Source organism: Suricata suricatta, chromosome 7, assembly GCF_006229205.1.
Source record: "Suricata suricatta isolate VVHF042 chromosome 7, meerkat_22Aug2017_6uvM2_HiC, whole genome shotgun sequence".
Lineage (NCBI taxonomy): Eukaryota > Metazoa > Chordata > Mammalia > Carnivora > Herpestidae > Suricata > Suricata suricatta.
The window spans coordinates 24,211,885-24,230,783 of NC_043706.1; the positions used below are offsets into that span (position 1 = coordinate 24,211,885).

At 43.3% G+C, this 18,899-nt stretch overlaps 1 protein-coding gene across 2 annotated transcripts in view; it reads right to left on the minus strand.

Moving 5' to 3' along the window:
• Positions 1-18,899, minus strand: part of FAM50B (family with sequence similarity 50 member B) — a 48,732-nt gene that overhangs the window by 14,701 nt on the left and 15,132 nt on the right. Inside the window, exon 1 of one of the 2 annotated variants that reach the window (XM_029945551.1) lies at positions 6,323-6,416. The exons of the other annotated variant lie outside the window; for it this stretch is intronic. The gene's annotated coding sequence lies outside the window, so the exon portion shown is untranslated. Of the gene's footprint in view, positions 1-6,322; positions 6,417-18,899 lie in introns of those variants that run through there. 2 annotated transcript variants of the gene reach the window in all.

An 18,899-nucleotide genomic window follows, 5' to 3' on the forward strand; every position in this document is an offset into this window, starting at 1 on the left:
ACATTGCATCTACATGCATTGAAAACCCATTAGATGTTACAATTATTGCCTTCAACCATAGTTTACAGTTTACAGAACTCAAGGAGTCAGTTAATTATGTTTACCCAAATAATTTGCCATTTCTGTTTCTCTTCCTTCATTCCTAAAGTTAAAAGTGTCCCTCTGATGTCATTTCCCTTTTATTTAAAGAACTTTCTTCATTCCTGGTTATAAGTGACCAAATTGTCACCTAGATTTAAAAAAAAATATCGGTCTGGGGGCACCTGGGTAGCTCAGTTGATTAAGCATCTGACCTTGCCTCTGGTCATGATCTCCTCAGTCTTCATGGGTTTCAGGCCTCCATTGGGTTCTGTGCTGAGAGCTCAGAGCCTGGAGCCTGTTTCAGATTCTCTGTCTCCCTCTCTCTCTACCCCTCCTCTGCTCACACTCTGTCTCTCAAATTAAACAAAAATAAATAAAAAATGAGTCTGTAACTTTTCCCTATAATGCGAATCTGTGGTGGAGACAGATTTTTGCCTTTAGCATGTTGAAGGTGGTCTCAGGGACTACAGGTAACAAAGGAGAGAGCTTTCCACAGGGTGCTTCCTGCTGTTGTTGATTTCAATGCACATTTTCTTTCAGTAGACATGGACTCTGGCAAATGTTGAGACACTTGCAACACAACTGGCTATCAGTGATGTCAGTGGCCAGCCTGCCTTGGTGCTTCCCCACACGTTTCAGGAAGTATACAGGTAGCCATTCTGATACAAGGAAAGCCCATTCTCAGACAACTGTTCATCACATATGGTAGTTTATGAGTTTACTAACATATAACCATGTTTTTGTAACCAAAATTTACTAGCTGGAATCTGCTGATTCACTGCAATTGTCTATAATCATTCCACGGGTTAGGACTAGGTATTGTTTTAATTGATGATGCCACTGGCAGGACTTCCTGTGAATGCTGTAAAGGATGCAGAAATCCAAGTGGTAGATGAAATGTAAGAAGTAAACACTTCTTTATGTCCTGACTTTCAGAGATTTCCATCAGCCCACCATCTACAGGGGCTGCTTCTAAGAGCTTATTGCAAGTGAATGTTGCCAGAGGGTCTGCAGGAAAGAGAGTCTTCTGCACTGATGTAGTAATTCTTTGTACAAGGGTGGCCAAGACCAGTGCAATGGTCAGGGGTCTATGGGCTGGACCAGACTGACTGGATAAGGATGTATGGCTTAAAACCACTGCCAGGTGATATGGTTCCTTGATACTGCTGTGTGCTTTTATTTTTCCTGCTCCAGGGCCTGGCAGGTTGTATATGCTGAATAAATGTGTGATAAATGGGTGAATAAACAAAAGTTACATTGTTTGACTCTATTATACTTAAGTACTCTTGTCATTAACAATCCTAGGCATTACAGTAAAAGTGTTCAGTGCCATAGCTTCATTTCCAATTCTCTATTTTGAGTGAAGATGTAAAAGGTCACTCTTTATAAATCCTTGAAACTCTGAAACTCTGCCACTGGAGACATGCCGGCCAAAGATGTGGCATGGCAATGTGGAAACCACGCTACGTGAGGAGGACTGGATTCTCACGTCAGCTCCAAAGTTTGTCATGGCCTTGGAGGAATTTGGGTAAATTATTTAAGTTTTCAGTTTTCTCGTCTGAAACATTACACACTGAAACTGCCTGATCCTTTTGAGTTATATAGCCTACGATTCAACCAAAGAACTTTCTCGTAACTCATCTAAGTCAATGACAAGGCATGGATGACGGAGCGGAAAGCCTATTTGTTTGTGTAATTCCTCCCTGTGCTTGTTATCTAGAACTCCAAACTCTAGGTTCTCAGGGTGGGGGTGTGGTAGGGTCCCCTCCCTAGGGAATGTAAAGGAAAAAAAAACACCTCAAGGCAATCTGGGTATATGCGTAAGTGACATCCCTCACGACCCTGTAACCTGAGACCACTTAATCAGATCACATGTTTGTGTGTTACCATATATGGGAGACAAAAAAAGTTGAAAATATATTTAAAAAACTATGCCATGTGGCCTTCAGGGCTTAGTTCTTTGGGTATAAACCCAACTCATATATAATGACCCATATATAGTTTCTAGGAAGCACCAAATAAAATTACTTCCTAGAAAGAAATGCCTCTGTGTCATGACTCTGTATGAGAATCCTCCTACAAGGACAGGGAGATGTCAACTCAGCCAAAGGCCTTACCTCATAGGATCATATCAGGCTTTGGCTGTTCATAGCAGTGTGACATGTTATCAAAATTAGTCCAAAGGCAACTCCAAAGAACCAGGAAGAGATGAGATCAGGTACAAGAAATTCCCGGTTTGGTGGCAAAGGAAATGGGGAAGCCTCTGGGCTTCACAGCCAGAACATGGAAAATGACTACTTCTCATAGTTTTCAAGGAGCCAATTAGGATCACTATAGGCGGGCATTTAGGAGAGTGATCATAAAAAACTAAGTCCCAGACTTCACCTGGAGCTGATTGTGAAATTTCTCCATTTCTAGTTTCTTGGTTGGGGAAGCTCTGTTTTCTTCTCTCATACGTCCCTGGGAAGCCTTTCCCTATGGCCTCTCCACCCTCCAGTGCTGCTGTATGCACAGCTTTGAAACACTAGAGTGTGGTTGTCAATGCTGTCCCTCCTCTTGCCTTCCACTCTTCACGATAGTCACTATCATCTGCCAGATGCTTCATCAGCATTTAGAGGCTAAAGACAAAAGGAATGCACTTAACCGTCAAGGTGGCCACGTATTTCCCAATCCAGATATCTTTCTGATTCACACTCATTTAATTATTTAAGATAAAAATATTTTTATACTACATACATTTTATAAAAACTACATAAAATGGTCTCTAGGTTATTTTATACCTGAGAGATAACCATTAACTTTTGTTTTGTTTTGTTTTAAAGTTTATTTTTGAAAGACAGAAAGTGTGTGTGAGCTGGGGAAGGGCAGAGAGAGAGGGAAACACAGAATCTGAAGCAGACTTTAGGTTTCACACTGTCAGCACAGATCCCGTCTTGGAGTTTGAACCCATGAGCCGTGAGATCATGACCTGAGCCCAAGTCAGAGCTTAACTTACTGAACTGTCCCTGAGAGATAACTATTATTAATAGTTGGCATTTACTTCTAGACCATAAATGTATATGTAAATATGTCTTTTAATATAATGGGATCATTCTGTACATTGTTTGATGAACTCAACAATGTATTATGCTTCTTTCCATGTTAACACTTAAAGGCTTATTGGATCCCTTTTAATGGTGCCAGTGTATTTCAGTATAGGAATATATCATAATGTATTTACCAATTTTCTGTTGCTTGACATTTAAGTTGTTTTCATTTGTTTTAACTCTATCATGATTATTCTTATACCTACATCTCTGTGAGAGAATTCTTATAGAGCCTGGTACTGAATATGTGTTAATTATCACAATTATTAGTAATCTCTTTTAATGATAACCCTTGACTTTCTTTGATCTTATGTTTAGCATCTTTTCTTACGGTCTTTAAATTTTGTGATGAAATCGTTTACCTATTTTCTATTGAGGAGGTTTCCTCTTATTGATTTATACGAACTCTTTATATATTGTGAGTTTATCTACCATATAATCCCCCCAGGTTGTCTTTGCATTTTAACTTTGTTTATGGTAATTTTTCCCCTGAATTATAGTAGTTTTTGTATTTTTATTTTTATGTGGCCAATTCTGACAGTTTAATCTTTTATGACTTGTGAGTTCAATATACATTTTAAAATTCAGTCAGTTTTATAGTTGTTTTTTTTTTTGTTTTTTGTTTTTTTTTTTTACATTTGCTTCTTTCTCTCTATATAGTTAATCTAGCTGGGACCTATTTCTGAAATTGCTGTAAGGCAGTGATTTAAATTTCTTCCCAAAAGTTTGTACTGGATTAAAATGAAAACAGGAGAGGAATTTTTCTCAACTTGCTGCATGGACTGTTGCTAACCAGTAATAATAAAAACAGTACAAACTAACGTTTTTATAGTGATTTGCAAGTTATAAAGCATTTTTTACATACTTTATCAGCTGGGAATTCTTCTATTCCTGGTAAGAGAAAACCTGACTCAAACTGCCTTAATAAAATATTTGACTCACTTATTTATTTATGTAATGTTTTATTTGTTTTTGTGAGAGATAGAGAGGGAGAGAGAGAGAGAGAGAGACAGCTCAAGCAGGGGAGAGTCAGAGAGAGAGGGAGACACAGAATACAAAACAGGCTCCAGGCTCTGAGCTGTCAGCACAGAGCCCAACGCAGGGCTCGAACCCACAGACCATGAGATCATGAGCTGAGCCAAAGTCAGATGCTTAAGTGACTGAGCCCCCCAGGCGCCCCTTGACTCCCTTATTTAAATAAAAAATGACTCACTTATCTGAAATGACCAGAGGTCATGTAAGCTTTGGATGTGGCTTTGTTCAGAAGTTCAGTAATCTCACCACAGTTCCTTTCTGTTTCATCTTTAGGCTGGCCCTCCTTAAGGCCACTAGATGATGTCTACAGATTTCTAGGAGTTACATGCTGTTTCATTCATATTCAGGGCAAAGAGAGATTTTTTTTTTTTTTTGATTACTCTCTCAGAGGACTGCGGGAGTTTCTCTCCCAGATCTCTTTTTTGCTTTTTCCCAATCAGCATTTCCAGGAAAATGACAATGGTCTCTTCATATTTAGTCAATCAGAGCCTACCCTAGTGCTGGGCAGAGAGGTGGGAGACAGTGTGAAACATGGGATGTGTTAGAAAACTGTGGATATTCATCCAAACAAAATTGAGATCGCATAACTAAGAGGAAGGGAGAATGTAAGTTGAGCACCCCAATTAGCAAAAGTGTACCACACATACATTGTTCCTGTTTGGTACTTATAGGAACCTTAAGAAAGTAAGTAGTTACTAACTTTCCTATTTTATAGGTGGAGATACTGAAAACTAGAAGAGTTAGATAATTTTCCTTGCTCCCTCACCTAGTAAGTAGCAATGCTCAAATCCAGATCTCTTAACTCGAAATTCTCTGCTTTTCCCAGAACTCCAAATTACTCTCTACATGCTTAAAACCACTGCGTAGGGGGTGCCTGGGTGGCTCAGTGGGTCAAGCGTCCAACTCTTGATTTCAGCTCAAGTCATGATCCCAGAGCCATGGAATCAAACCCCATATCAGGCTCCAAGCTTAGCATGGAGCTTACTTAAGATTCTCTCTCTCTGTCTCTCTCTGCCCCTCCCCTGCTCATGCTCTCTCTCAAAAACAAAAACAAAACCAACAAAGAAAACAACCTCTGCTTAGTACATGGGACTGCATCAGCTCTATAGCCTCATTCTTTTAATTTAAAAGGTGAAAAGGAGATATTAGCTAGTGGCCATATTGATGTTTCTAATGGGAGCAGAACATGATGTGAGATCCCACCATGGTGGCCTCAAAAGAACTCGAAGTGAAGATCCTGTTCTAGCTCAGCCTCGGCTTCCCCAGAGAAGAGCATGAAACAAAGGCTTGTGCATGGGTGATTTATTTGGGGGGATATTCACAGGGAGCAGGAGGGGAGTGTCAGGATCAGGTGAAGAGTGAGAAGGAAAGCCAATATAATCCAAGTGGCCATCGATGTGGTGACTATTCGACCCCACAGGAACTTTGGGAAGCTCCATGAAATCACTGTGGGGTGGGGAGAAAAGGGAAAGCGTTTACCCTACAGCACACATCCCCAGTAGTGGATGGTTGCTCCAGAGGATGTTAATAACCCTGCATTCCTCAGTTGTACATAAGAGAGTGCCCAGTGGGCTGGCTGGATGCTCCAGCTCGCCACTGCATCAGAGAAACTAGGGATGGGAAGGGAGAAGACACACTCAGAAGGCACTTCAGCATAAAGCCGGTTGAACAGAACTGCCCCCTGCATCAACATTAGTGCCTGGAAAGAGGTGAGACCAGAGGATTTTAAGTGGGGCATTTTTAAGTAGAGGTCTTCAATACATAGTCCATTTTCAGCCAATCATACAAAACCAAAGTTAAAGAAGTGATACACAAACAAGCCCAAATTACTAGTTCCCTCATTAACATCTGATAAGTTCATGCTTGAATTATTACAACTATCTCCTAAAAAGATTTCCTTAGTTTCCCCCTCATTCTACTACTGCTGTAATCTTCCTAAAACACACAGAAAATCTCCATTTTACTTTACAGAATGATTCATTACCCTCCACTGGTTGCAGAATTATGTACAAATTCCTTTGCTTGACATTCAATATTCTTCACAATTGGTTTTACTGTAATTAAACAGCTGTCCTCCCATAACTGTCCCAGCTGGACTCAAGCTGGTCTAATTTCCTTACCGTTTGATAAACAGGCCAAGATTATTCCTTCTCTGTGTCTTTGTTAATATTGTCCCTTCTAACTGACAGGGATAATGTGCAAAACATTTACCAACTGCTGTGGCAGGCACTGACCAATCAGAGTGGAGACTGAGCCAATCAGAACTGATGTCAGGTGTAACTGGCAATATGGGTTGACCAGTAGACTCAGCTCTGCCCTCGGCCTCCATTTTTCTTCTACCTATTGAAATCCTATCCGTCCCTCATTTTCCCTTAAATTATCCTGGACTACACTTTCTTGTGTTGGTCTTTCCTTCTTTAGGATTAATTACCACTTTGTGTCCTGAATATTCTTTAAGATGTGCATATGATGCTGTAACAGTCTAAACACCTGCACTTTTGGGGCAGCACATTCTTTATTGTCTCTTGATAGGGTAATAATTTCATGATATTTTTGATTTAGACAATAGAAAGACATAATACATTCTTTCCTATAACAGTTTATCAAAAGCATTTTTATCATTAATACTTTAGAAAAATTTCTTATAGCTTCAAAAATTCATGACCAGTACACAGATTTTTAGGATTTCTGAAATATGAAGATAAACCATACTGTATTTCCTTTATTTTTGAGCTAAAATTTCAAAGAGATATCAAGTTTCCTTGCAATGCTCTTTCAATTGCCAGTAGATATATTCTTGGGAGACATTGCAACACCAGAGTGGCTAACAATATTTTCACCTGAGTGGTAGTTTTAAAGGGTTTTGTGTTTTTTTAATGTTTATTTATTTTTGAGAGAGAGAGAGCAGGGGAAAGGTAGAGAGAGAGGGAGATAGAGAAGGCAAAGTAGGTTCTGACTTGCGGATCGAAATCATGACCTGAGGTGGACACTTAACTAACTAAGCCATCCAGGTGCCCCAACCTAAGTGATAGTTTTAAAACACAGCCCCCAGATTCTTTGATACTCATCCCACTGAGAGATGAAGTTTATGTCTCCTCCCCTTGAATCTGGATGGGCTTGTGACTTGGTTGTAACCAACAGAATACTACTTCTATATCTATCACTTTGTCCTCATGGATTTTTGCCTTTTTTAAAAATTTTTTTAAATATTTATTTTGAGAGAGAGAGATTGAGAGAGAGAGCAGGGGAGGGACAGAGAGAGAGAGGGAGAGAAAGAATCTGAAACAGGCTCCAGGCTCTGAGCTGCCAGCACAGAGCCCAATGTGAGCCTCAAACCTGGGAATGGAGAGATCATCCTGAGCTGAAGTCAGACACTTCCCTGACTGAGCCATGCTGGCACATCAGGGATTCTTGCCTTTTGAGCCCTGATTCACCATATAAGACGTTCACTTCCATTGTGGCCACCATCCTTTGAGGAAACCTGGGCCACATTAAGTGCTGTAGCCCGTAGCACAGCTGAGATCCTAGCTGACTGCCAGAGCCAACCACCAGACCCGATTCCAGAGTCACCTCTACCGTGGAGTGTCCTCAGATGAGGTTCCAGACATTGTGGAGCAGAGACAAGCTGTGCCCTGTCTAAATTTCTGTCCCTCAGAATCCATGAGCATAATAAGGTGGTTGTTTTATGCCACTAAGTTTTTAGAGCAACAGTTTCACAACAGTGATGACACAAACAACTATGGGTAAGAGTTGCTGGAACCCGGGAACAGTCTTAATATTGTGCGGTCCTGGGCTTGAGCACAAATGGAGGTCTAAATATTTAAAGGTTTTATATGTTAAATATTAGAAATCACATGAATAAGCTATTGAATAAATATGTTTTTTTCTCCTTCTTTGAAAAATATACCTTCATAGTGACCGGGAAAACTAGATTTGGATTTGAGATTCCCATTGAAGGCTGGCCCCTCCCTTTCTTTACCCCCCCAGACTCCATCCAACACGTTTCAGGGCCTCACATGTATGCAGGCTCACGTTCCATTCATGCTCCCTGGAAACAGCCACCTCATAGTCCGTCTTGAGCCCAGGGGAGCACACCTAGTGGTGGTTTATCATCCATAAGAGGGTAGATTCAGATGGGAGGCCAGAGAAAACCCCAGGTGTTAGCAGGAAATTGCAGGATCCCAGGAGTGGTATAGACTCTGAGGCTTGGGCCCAGGGGAGGGTCTAACAACTTGGTCCTGCCGACTTCTCACCCTATGGCCAGTCAGAGGTCAGAATGGGGAAGTCTGGCTGTGGCCCATGGACATTACTTGTCCTAACCACACAAATACATCCCTCTCGACTCAAACTAAATGTGTCTTCAGCTCAGCCTCCCTTAGCAGTTTCCCAAGAATCTCCTTGGCCAGTTCACTGCCACCTGAGATAAGGGGAAATGTGACAGGGGAAGTCAGACTGGAAAGAGAGAGCAGTTCTTGTGGTGGAAACTTCTTACTTTGGAAAACACCAACTACATAGCCCCAGAGAAGGGGCCTAGGCAAGTACAAGGCTGAGAAGTAGAGCTCCATTAGCTTCTTGGAAACCCAGCTCTATTTTCACTTCTTGGTTCATTCATCCCTTCTTGATAGACACCCTGGGAAAACAAGGTGTGGCCTTTGTGATCCAGGAAAGCATTTCAGCTGAAGGAGAGTTCAAAGTTAGTGACCCACGAGCTGCATTTGACCTGCAAATGTGTTTTCATTTGGCCTGTGCGATCTGTTACTTTTTTTTTCTGAAAAAGTTGTTAGCATTTTAAAACTGGAAGATTCCATGTTTAAAATCCAGATTTCTTGCCATTCCTGGGAGTTAGGACAATTTGGAAAATTGGGTCTGCGTTCCCACAGAGTAACAAGTGGCTACCCCTCTGATAAGACACGGGCTCTCTAAGCCTCCATGGCCTCTCCAGCTCATGGAGCCATCTTCATCCTGCTCTAATTTCTGGGGCCATTTGCATATGCAATCTGGGGGTTAGAGCAATAATGCACAGACACAGGTCCCCCAGATGAAGACAGGCAATGCTGACTAATGGTGCCCACAACAGATGGCAAAGGGCCTAGCATTTGTTGAGTGAGTAAATGGGAAAATGAAAGGTCATAGACTGTCTTAGTAAGCGGTGCCATGGGGATAGAAAGCAAGCAATAATCCACTGCTTAGAATGTTCTTTAAGGAGTAAGTCTAGTAGAGCTTCTATTATTTTATAATTCTGAATATATTATATGGTATGCATAGATAATACTGGGTATGCATTATATGACCATATCATCTACATTAGACAATCTGGTCATAGAATAATAGACCCTAATTTAATTGGATCTTAAAGAGAAAGAAGCTTATAAAATATCTCACAGAAGTGGATAAATGAGTAAGAAAAAACAAAACTGAGGCTCTATCAGTGAATTACTTCAGATTTGAAGTAATTAATGAAACTGAGCTTTATTGTGATTTTTTAAAAAATCTGACCATAGGAATGTGAGAAGTCACGTATCCATCTTCTGTAGCCCTTTAGAAAATAAACACAACAGGTTCCTCAAAAAAATTAGACATAAAATGACTGTATGATCCAGAAATTCCACTTCTGAGTATACACTCAGAAGAATTAAAAACAGAGTCTTGAAGAGATATTTGTACATCTGTGCTCACAGCTGCATTATTCGTAATAACTAAAATGTGAAAGCAACCCAAGCGTCCATCAAGAGAGAAATGGATACACAAAATGTGACATATGCGTGCAGTCACACACTGCCCAGCCTTAAAAGGAAGGGGATCTGACATGCCAAGACATGGATGAACCTGAAGACGTTATGCTCCATGAAACAGGCCAGTCACAAAAGGACAAATACCGGATGATCTCACTTACATGTGGTCCCTAGAGCAGTCAAATTCGAAGAGCCATAAAGTAGAGTGGGGGTTGTCAGGGGCTGGGCGGAGGGAGGGCAGGTGTTCATGCTTAATAGGGACAGAGTTTCAGTTTGGGAAGATGTAAAAGATCTGAAGTCGTGGTGATTGCTTGCACAGCAATGTGAATATACATAATGCACAGAACTGTATATTTAAAAGTGATGAAGAGGGTACACTTAATGTTATATGTTCAAATAAACACAAAAAATAAATGCAAAACATATGCTTATGATCTGCAGCCTCTCATTTAAAGTCAAAATTAAATTCAGCCTACTTCCCCTTGGAAAATGAGGCATAGATGTCAGAGATGGGGGGAGGTAGGGAGCTGAAAGGCAGGGTTCACTGGGCTAATTGGTCACTTGAAGGGGACTCACAGTATCTTAATTAAAGTAAGCTACTGTCTGACTTCCACAGGCCGCCTGGCCAACAAATCCCTCTTCCTCTTAGACAGGTGCAGGGAGAATCCGAATTCAATTGTCACAAGCTTTCTCAAAATAGCTATGCTCCAAAGAAGATTCGAGAAAGCCAATTAAATGGGTGCAAGCCTGGCCTCACCAACATTTGCAGAAAATAGTCAGTATTATTTGGTCAAAGTCACATCGCAGCCCAGGAGCACCAGCGTGTGGAGTCATAACTAGAAATAAAAGATCTCACTCCCTTTTCACATGCAACTCCTGAATTTGTTGAGGGGTCCATTGTGGAACCAGCCAAGGATGCAGGCCCCAGCCTAGGACACAGGGGCTCCTGGAGTGCTAAACAGTAATATTATTTGCATAAGGCATATTTACATTGTCTGTGTACTAAGTTGTGTATATTCAGGCCACATCAGCATGGCTCCAGTAAACATAAATGGCAATTCTCATTACACATCATTATTGTATTAAAATATACATGGAGTTTCTGAACTATGTACATGAATTTTAAAAACTGATATTCTTATTATAATCTTGTATCATATGGCACGCACTCACCCACGTATGTTCAGGATCCTCCCATTAAGACAGACTTGGGCACTCACTAACCACATGAGCTTCGTCAAGTTCTCCCTCAGTTCCTTAGTCTCCTCCTTTGCAATGTGACAACTACATACAGGTGACTCCACCTCGCAGGGTTATGAAGTAAGACTCTGAGAGCTGGGGCTCACACAACACTTGCTGAATAAATTTAGCACTATATGATAAATGATCTGTAAGCAGGTTAGCACCTTTCAGCGAGCTGAGTAGCTGAGTAACTCCTGCTTCGGACCCTCCCTAGACCGTCCTTGGTGAGTCAGTTTCAAAATCATAGATAGACTGCCTCTCTCCTACCAAAACTTTTATCTGAGGACAGGATGTGGAGGCACCATGGTGCAGACACAGAGGAGAAATGTTAAGGGGGAGAAGGGCAAACCAGGATCACAGATTGCGTCTGCATTTGTAAAGGTCTTAGAACACTCCCGGATTTACTTTTGCGCCAAGTGCCAATGCTGGGCACACACAAAGGCCCCGCCGCCACCACCTTGCCCGGGACCTTGCCCGCCTCTGGCACAGCGAGGGCACAGTGAGCAGCCAGGTTTGCAGATGAGATCACCACCGTCTGACCCAGGGAGCGGAGTGCTCGACTGGAAAACTCCAAATGCAGCCAAATGCTATGCTTCCTTTCAAGACCAGAGAACATGTGTTCCAGTTTTGCAAAGAAAAAGCGACTTGGGACTTCATGTTTTGATTACACTTGGCTCCCACCTCCTCGAACTCCAGCGTTTGTAGAACAGGGAAATGAGCTCGGAGTCAAATGATAAAGCCGATATGATTCATGAGTCTGTCAGGAGGAAAGAAACAGGAAACGGAGGGGCTGGCTGCTGGGGCTATGACATCATCACTTTGGTATCCTGTCCTGGTCCTGGAAAAATGCAGCTTGCACCGCCTTGAGGATTTTGAGACACAGGAGACAGAAGCTATTTGGTTGCTTGGCCAACTCCCAAGGGCAATGAAGTCTTATCCATGAGAGCGAGTAAAGGGTGAAAAGTCGGTATGTGGGCTCCATCGCCAAGAACCACTATGAGAAATGAAGGAAGCAACAAAACCCTTCAGTTAAAACACCAGTGGAAAAACACTTCTTCAAAGCAAACATTGAAGAGCACAATGTGCTTTTATTGTGCCTGGGATTTTTTTTCAAACGGGTTTTGGAAAAATAGTCTCTTGATGTTTATAAAGTTCCTCCTGAATAAAGGGCTACTCCAGGGCAAATGGTAATTTGGCCTTGCAGCCTAAGAACTAGCATCTTCTGGACACATTTTTTTAAAATGTTTTTATTTATTTATTTGAGAGAGACGGGGGGAGGGAGAGAGAGAGCATGAGCAGGGGAGGGGCAAAGAGAGAGGGAGAGATAGAATCCAAGCAGGCTTTGCAGTGTCAGCAGAGAGTCAGACGCGGGGCTCTATCCCACAAACCATGAGATCATGACCTGAGCCAAAATCAAAAGTCTGATGCTTAACCGGCTGAGCCACCCAGGCACCCCTGGACATACTTCCTAGGGAGGAGGGAAGGCAGGTGTGTGGGCTGCTGGCAAAGGAAGGAAGGAAATCTGACGTGAGCCTTTGCTGTCTGACCAGGAGCAGATTCACAGAGAAGGACAAGGTTCACAGGGTTCGTGCTTTGCCTAAAGTTAGACGGCTGGTGAAAGTTGATGTCAGAATTGAAGCCCAGTCAGAAGGGGGCTCTTGAGATACACGCCGTGCACATAAATCCGGCCGATACATGGAGGAAGTGCTGTTTTCTTCGTTCACAAGCCTGTGCTGCCCTAGAGCATTTGTGTCAGCAAATCAACAGGCCTGGAGCAGGGGACAGTGAAGCCACTTGGTAAGTCTGGGTCAGGGGCCACAGTGGGAGCGTGAGGTCACAGCCCGTTGGGCCCCTGCCTCAGTAAACATTGTTCCACCAGAACACAGCCACATCTATTCGGTGACCTGCTTTCATGTTACGAAGGCAGAGTTGAGTGGTTGCTACAGAGACCACAGGGCTCACAGTGGTAAAAATACTTTCTATCTGGCCCTTTACAGAAAAAGTTTACCAAGCCCTGGTCCAAAACAAGAGAGCGCCAGGAGATCGAAGTCCCCTCTGGAGTCAGTGCCCACCCGTTACAGACCCGAAGAGCTTTCTACTCTCTCCCAGTGTGGCCACCCTGCTGGCTCTTCTCCTTGGTGGAACCTGACACCTGACTGACGGCAGCGGGAAGGGCGGTCTGGCTAAATAATGCATCGCCTGGGCTGCGTTTCCAGCTTTCTGCCAGCCTTTGCTGGGCACTGCAGCTGGGCTGGGTTTTCACGGAGTCCTACATACCACGCTGTTCTGTAGCTCTTGCTTCCCGAGTCTCTGAGCTCGGTGAGGGCCGGGCGAGGCTAACTCATTTTGCATTCCTAGAACCTACTGTAAAGTAAGTGCTCAAAAGATTGATTTTAATTAATAAAGGAGTGCAAAATGGGTTAACATTTTTTAATTAATGAATGAAGGAGGACCTAATGCCATCTGATGAGATGCTTATCCCACAAAGACAGATCTCATTCCCACAGTACTGGACCCAGGGATGAGAGTTTCTGGGCAGTTACAAATGTAACCCTCCTTCAAGCCAATATTTTTCTTTTTCTTTTTCTTTTTTTTTAAGTTTATTTACTTAGTTTGGGAGAAGGAGAGAGTGAGCAGGGGAGGGGCAGCAAAAGAGGGAGAGAAAATTCCAAACAGACTGTTGGCCATCAGCACATAGCCCAACGTGGAGCTCCATCCCGTGAACCGAGAGATCATGACCTGAGCCGAAATCAAGAGTTGGACGCTGAACCAACTGAGCCACCCAGGCACCTCGAGGCCGATATTCTTTTAATGTTTATTCTGTATTTATTTAGTGGGAAGAAACAGACTTTTTTTTAATTAAAAAAATTTTTTAATGTTTATTTATTTTTGAGAGACAGTTGTGTGGGGGGTGGGGAGGGGCAGAGAGAGAGGAAGACAGAATCTGAAAGAGGCTCCAGGCTCTGAGCTGTCAGCACACATGCGGCACACGTGCGGGTCTCAAATCCACAAATCGTGAGATCATACCTGAGCCGAAGCTTAATGACTGAGCTGCTCAAGTACCCCAATTTTCCTTTGGTAGGAATTGTACATATCTTTCTTCCCATCAAGGGGTTTGTTAGATGCTTTGCATATAACATAGCATCTAAACTTACTGTGCACGGAATTGTCTTTCACTTTTTCTGTCACTTGTGACTGAATTACAATTAGTCATTCACACACACACACAAAGAATTGAAATAACACAGTCTCATTCAAAAAAGCTTTAAAAATTATTTTTCCTGGCTTTCACTACCCCAAAAACATTCTTCATTTTTCTGGAGTCCTGATTATCTCTTGGGTTTTCTTTTGAAAATTTCTGGACACAACTTCTTGAATACATACTAAACAGTCTAAAATTTATGCAGTAAAACAAACCATTCAGTCCCAGGAACTATCCCCATAGTGTGCATTGTTTGGTTTTGGTCGACCAGGTGGACAATTCAGCTGGCTGGTTTTGAGTTTGGCTATGGGAGACCAATTGACCAATTGACCAAAGCCAAGTCAATGGGAGACTTGGCCAAGAAAGATGAGGATATTTAAGGGGTGTTGTCTCACCTTCCACTTAAAGGATTTGGCCACTTTGGTGGGTATAGGACTAACTTATTTCTATAAATCCATTTAGATTAAGGGTCATACCTGTAAATCTGAATTATTTGTGATTTGTTCCAATAAGGTTTAGACACACATAGAGCCTAGTGTCTAGAGAAATCGCCTGGATATCTTGCCTACACATCCAACTCATCATTTACTTCCATCACCAAAAAAAATTAATTTACAGCATTATTGCGGTAGATGGCCATGAAATAATAATGATATAAGGATAGCCACCACCAGAATATGAATTCCATCAAGGCACACATGTCTGTCAGTTCTGTTCACTCTGCCTCTGTGCCAGCTCCCACGGCTGCATCTAACACTGCTCATGGCCAAGGAAAGAAGGTCTGGCTAAACAATGCATCGGGGAGCAATAAACAGGCATATAGTAAATACTTACTGAATGAATGAATTTGTGGAAAGATTACTGTGGGCCAAGTTCTCTCTGTGTCATTTGATTAAACCCTCATGACATTATTGTGAGTGAAGCATTGTTATGTCCATTTAACAGATGAGAAAATTGAGACTCAGATATTAATTGACTTGCTCAAACATACCATTGATGAAAGGGAGCATCGAGTTGAACTCAGTCCTGTTTGACATTGCGGTGTTTGTTCTTTCCACAGTCCTCAGGGGGCGACGGAGTTTGTTCTATCAGAGAGCCAGTCATGATACTCTGACCAGCAAGTCACAGAGCACATTATTGGTGTATTTACTCACCACAAAATATTCTTGACCACAAGGGAAAGGTTAAAGGCTATTTGTAGGGCAGCCGAAAGCCCCGTCCATTGCCAGCTGTGGTTAAGACCAGCCAGCAAGTCTAGCATGTCACCGGCAACGGGTGTGATTTTATTCGACTCTGTGTGGGTTTTGCAGGTTTTGCAAGGTAGGGAAGACACTAAGACTACAGAAAGAAGTCTACAAGCATGTTCTAAACCTCCCCTTAATATGTCTAGTAAAATGCTGGTTTTATGACAGATGGGGGCCCTGGCTCATGGCTGTGTGGGCTGGCAGGGAAAAGTATATACCATATGTAGTGTAGTCCTGTGTCTGTGTGTCTGTGTGTTGTGTGTGTATTTTCCATGCCATGCGGCATGTGTACATTTCTGCAAGCTTCTGTGTGAAAGGCGCACACCACGTTCCTGATAGCAGGCGGTACTAGTTAGCTCAAAGCATCTAATCTTAATGCAGAATTCAATGACCACTAGCATCAGAATCACTGGGGTGGTCTGGGGCTTGCTCTAAGTGAAGAATCTCAGCCTTGCTCCAGATCTGGTTAATCTGGCCCTCAGGGGTGGGTGCTTTTTAACCTGGGTTTTTGACTGAGGTGGTCCTTATACATACTAAAACATGAGGACCATTGTTCAAGGAGCTGGGTAAGATGAGAACGTTCACCTTCTACTTTGAGACATACACCATATTGGATACTTTTGTAATTTAAAACATAGTGTGATGAGGGAAGACAGGAATGGAGGAGGAGCAGGAAAAAGTATGAGGAGGAAGCAGGGCTTAGGTACAGGAGCCCATCTCCCAGATTCTGCACAGTCCTGTTTAAAATCTTCTCCTTGTCTTCTTTAGTTTAGTTTTCCTTGCCATATTCTCTCTCTCCACCCCCTTCAGTATAGTCACCACCAGCAAGCAAACATTAGCATGATATACCCCCTGAAAAACCAAAAACACCCCCAGACTAGTGTCTGGAAGGTCCCAGGTTCTGGGATTGTTTGTCTTCATCAAGTGACAGACTATAATATTTTGTGAGCAGCAGAGCGAAGCCAACCTCACAAGAACTGTTTACAAAGTTGCCTTTTAACATGAACAAATAAATCCGCCATCTCTGAGCTTCCTGTTGATGTGTTTATTCCACATTCTCCCTTATATAATGAAGGTTGTTTTGTTTTTAAAAATGAATTTCTTTCACACCAAAACACAGAAAAAGTACATTGCAAAGAGGACCTTCAACTCTGAAATGGTTCATTTTTTTTCACATTTGGAGTCTTTCACAGGAAGTCCTTCAGGTCCTGGGCTCCCTGGCAGGGCAGAGCTAATACGCCCAACCGATCACAGATAAGGGAAGGGCCGGGCATTTACCAGGAGGGATCTCTTCCAGTCTGGCTATTTCCTATTGGCAGACACTGACCCCAGATATCGCTCCCTCTCAGTTCCTCTGTCCCTGGCTGGTTTGGCTTCTTGCTTCTGCATTTATGAATAGGAGCTCCCATTTACCCAGTCTGGCAGAGAGCCAAGTGCTTGACATACGTTGTCTCTCACCAGCTTACTGAATCCAAAAGACTCTCTTCACAGGTGAAGAGGTGAGACAGAGAGGCTCAGGGCTGGGACTAAGGTCACACAGCTGGGCACCTCTGTGCTCTAAGTCCCAAGTTCCCCTTCAGTCGGGGCACATGGTTTGGCCCTGCTGCTTCTGGCAGCCTTCTGGATGGTTCCAACTAAGGTGAAGGGGTGAATGAAGCTCCTTTGGAGGGGAGGGGTCAGGCAGTCATCACAGAAGGGGCAGTGGCTGGCTGTATGGGTGGCACCCCGTTCCCAAGGTGCCAGGACCAGTCCATCCTCAACCTAGGCTGCACACTGCAGTGACCAAGGAATATTCAAAAACCCCATCCTGGTCTACACGTCGGGCCAATGAGGTCAGAAATTCTGAGGAAGGAGCAAGGCATCCAGATTTTGTGAAGTTCTACAGGCAATTCTAATAAATGGTGGGGCGGAGACTGCTGGTCATGGGCTGCGGCCCGACAGCACTGAGATCACCTGGGGCCAGTGAGAAAGGCAGACTCTCGGTAGGAATCTGCATGTAACCGAGGTCACTGGGTGACTCACTTGGACAGTAAAGTTCCAGAAGCACGGCTTTGGATGGCTACTTCTAGTATGCCTCAATGTTTGAGACTCTCAGCATGCCCACACTTCCAGACCTGGAGAAGGATCATGCCTTAAGCCCCCTAAGCAACACCTTGGGAAGCTGAGGTACCAGAATGAAGGTGAAGATGCCCTCCAAGGCTCCCAGGTGTTCCCAGAATCCACAGGGATAGGAACGGGGCCTAAGTGAACTCCTACAAGTGCTGACCGCAGTGCCACAGTTCTTTGGATTTAATGAAAACAGATTACCATTGTACCATTGTGACAACAGGGGTTATTTTCTTGTGTCTTCATGATCTTTTGTCATGTAACAAAGCATTCCCTCATTTAGTAGCTTCTGATAATAATCATTAATTCGGTTGAATAACAACTACTTATTGCTCAAATAAATCACTACAATTTACTTGCTCAAATTCCACTATTTGTCCAAACCATTGTGGTTCAGCCATTTGGGCTGGGATCCGCTGGGAGGTTCTTCTGACGGTCTTGCCTGGATCAGGTGGGCGTTGGTTGGTTTACAATGGCCTCAGGTCTGGCAGTCAGCCGCCATGTTGGCTGGGGAGCCTGAGTTCCGCCGCCTGTGGCCAGGTGAGCCTGGTTTTCTATGTGGGGGCAGGAGCTGCAGATTCCATGGGAGCAGGAATGTAGGGTGTTAGGTCTCTTACAGCCACTCCTAGAAGTTGTCCAGTGTCATTTCCAGCACTTTCTACTAATTAAAGCAGGTCTCAAGGCCAGGCCAGAGTCAAGGGGAGGGGGGACACAAACTCCATCTCTTGACGGGAAGAGCTGCAAAGAATTTCTGTATATTTTTAATTCACCCCATTCGACTCTGACCACAATTATTTACATTGTCCCCATACCCGAAAAGCACTCCCTTAGCCTAAGAGTCCCTAAAGGCTCACCCCACAGGGCACTGGGCTTAAAATCTGTCATCTCGTGCTCTGGAGCAGGTCCAGATACACATGAGGCTCCCTGGAGGCAGCTTGTCAGGGGCAGTTTCTCTTGATCTGGAGACTTATAAGCTAAAAACCAAATGGCCTGCCTCTCATTACCCAACATGTAACAGGGAAACAGGGCCCTCATGTTAAAAGGAGGAGGGTTGGGGCACATGACAGTCAGGTGCACACAGAAGTTCTGAAGTCCAGAACACAGAAGTCTGGGCATGGGGGTTGGGCATGTTCGGTGTTTAGGGCCTAGTTCCACTCCTTGGGAGTGGATC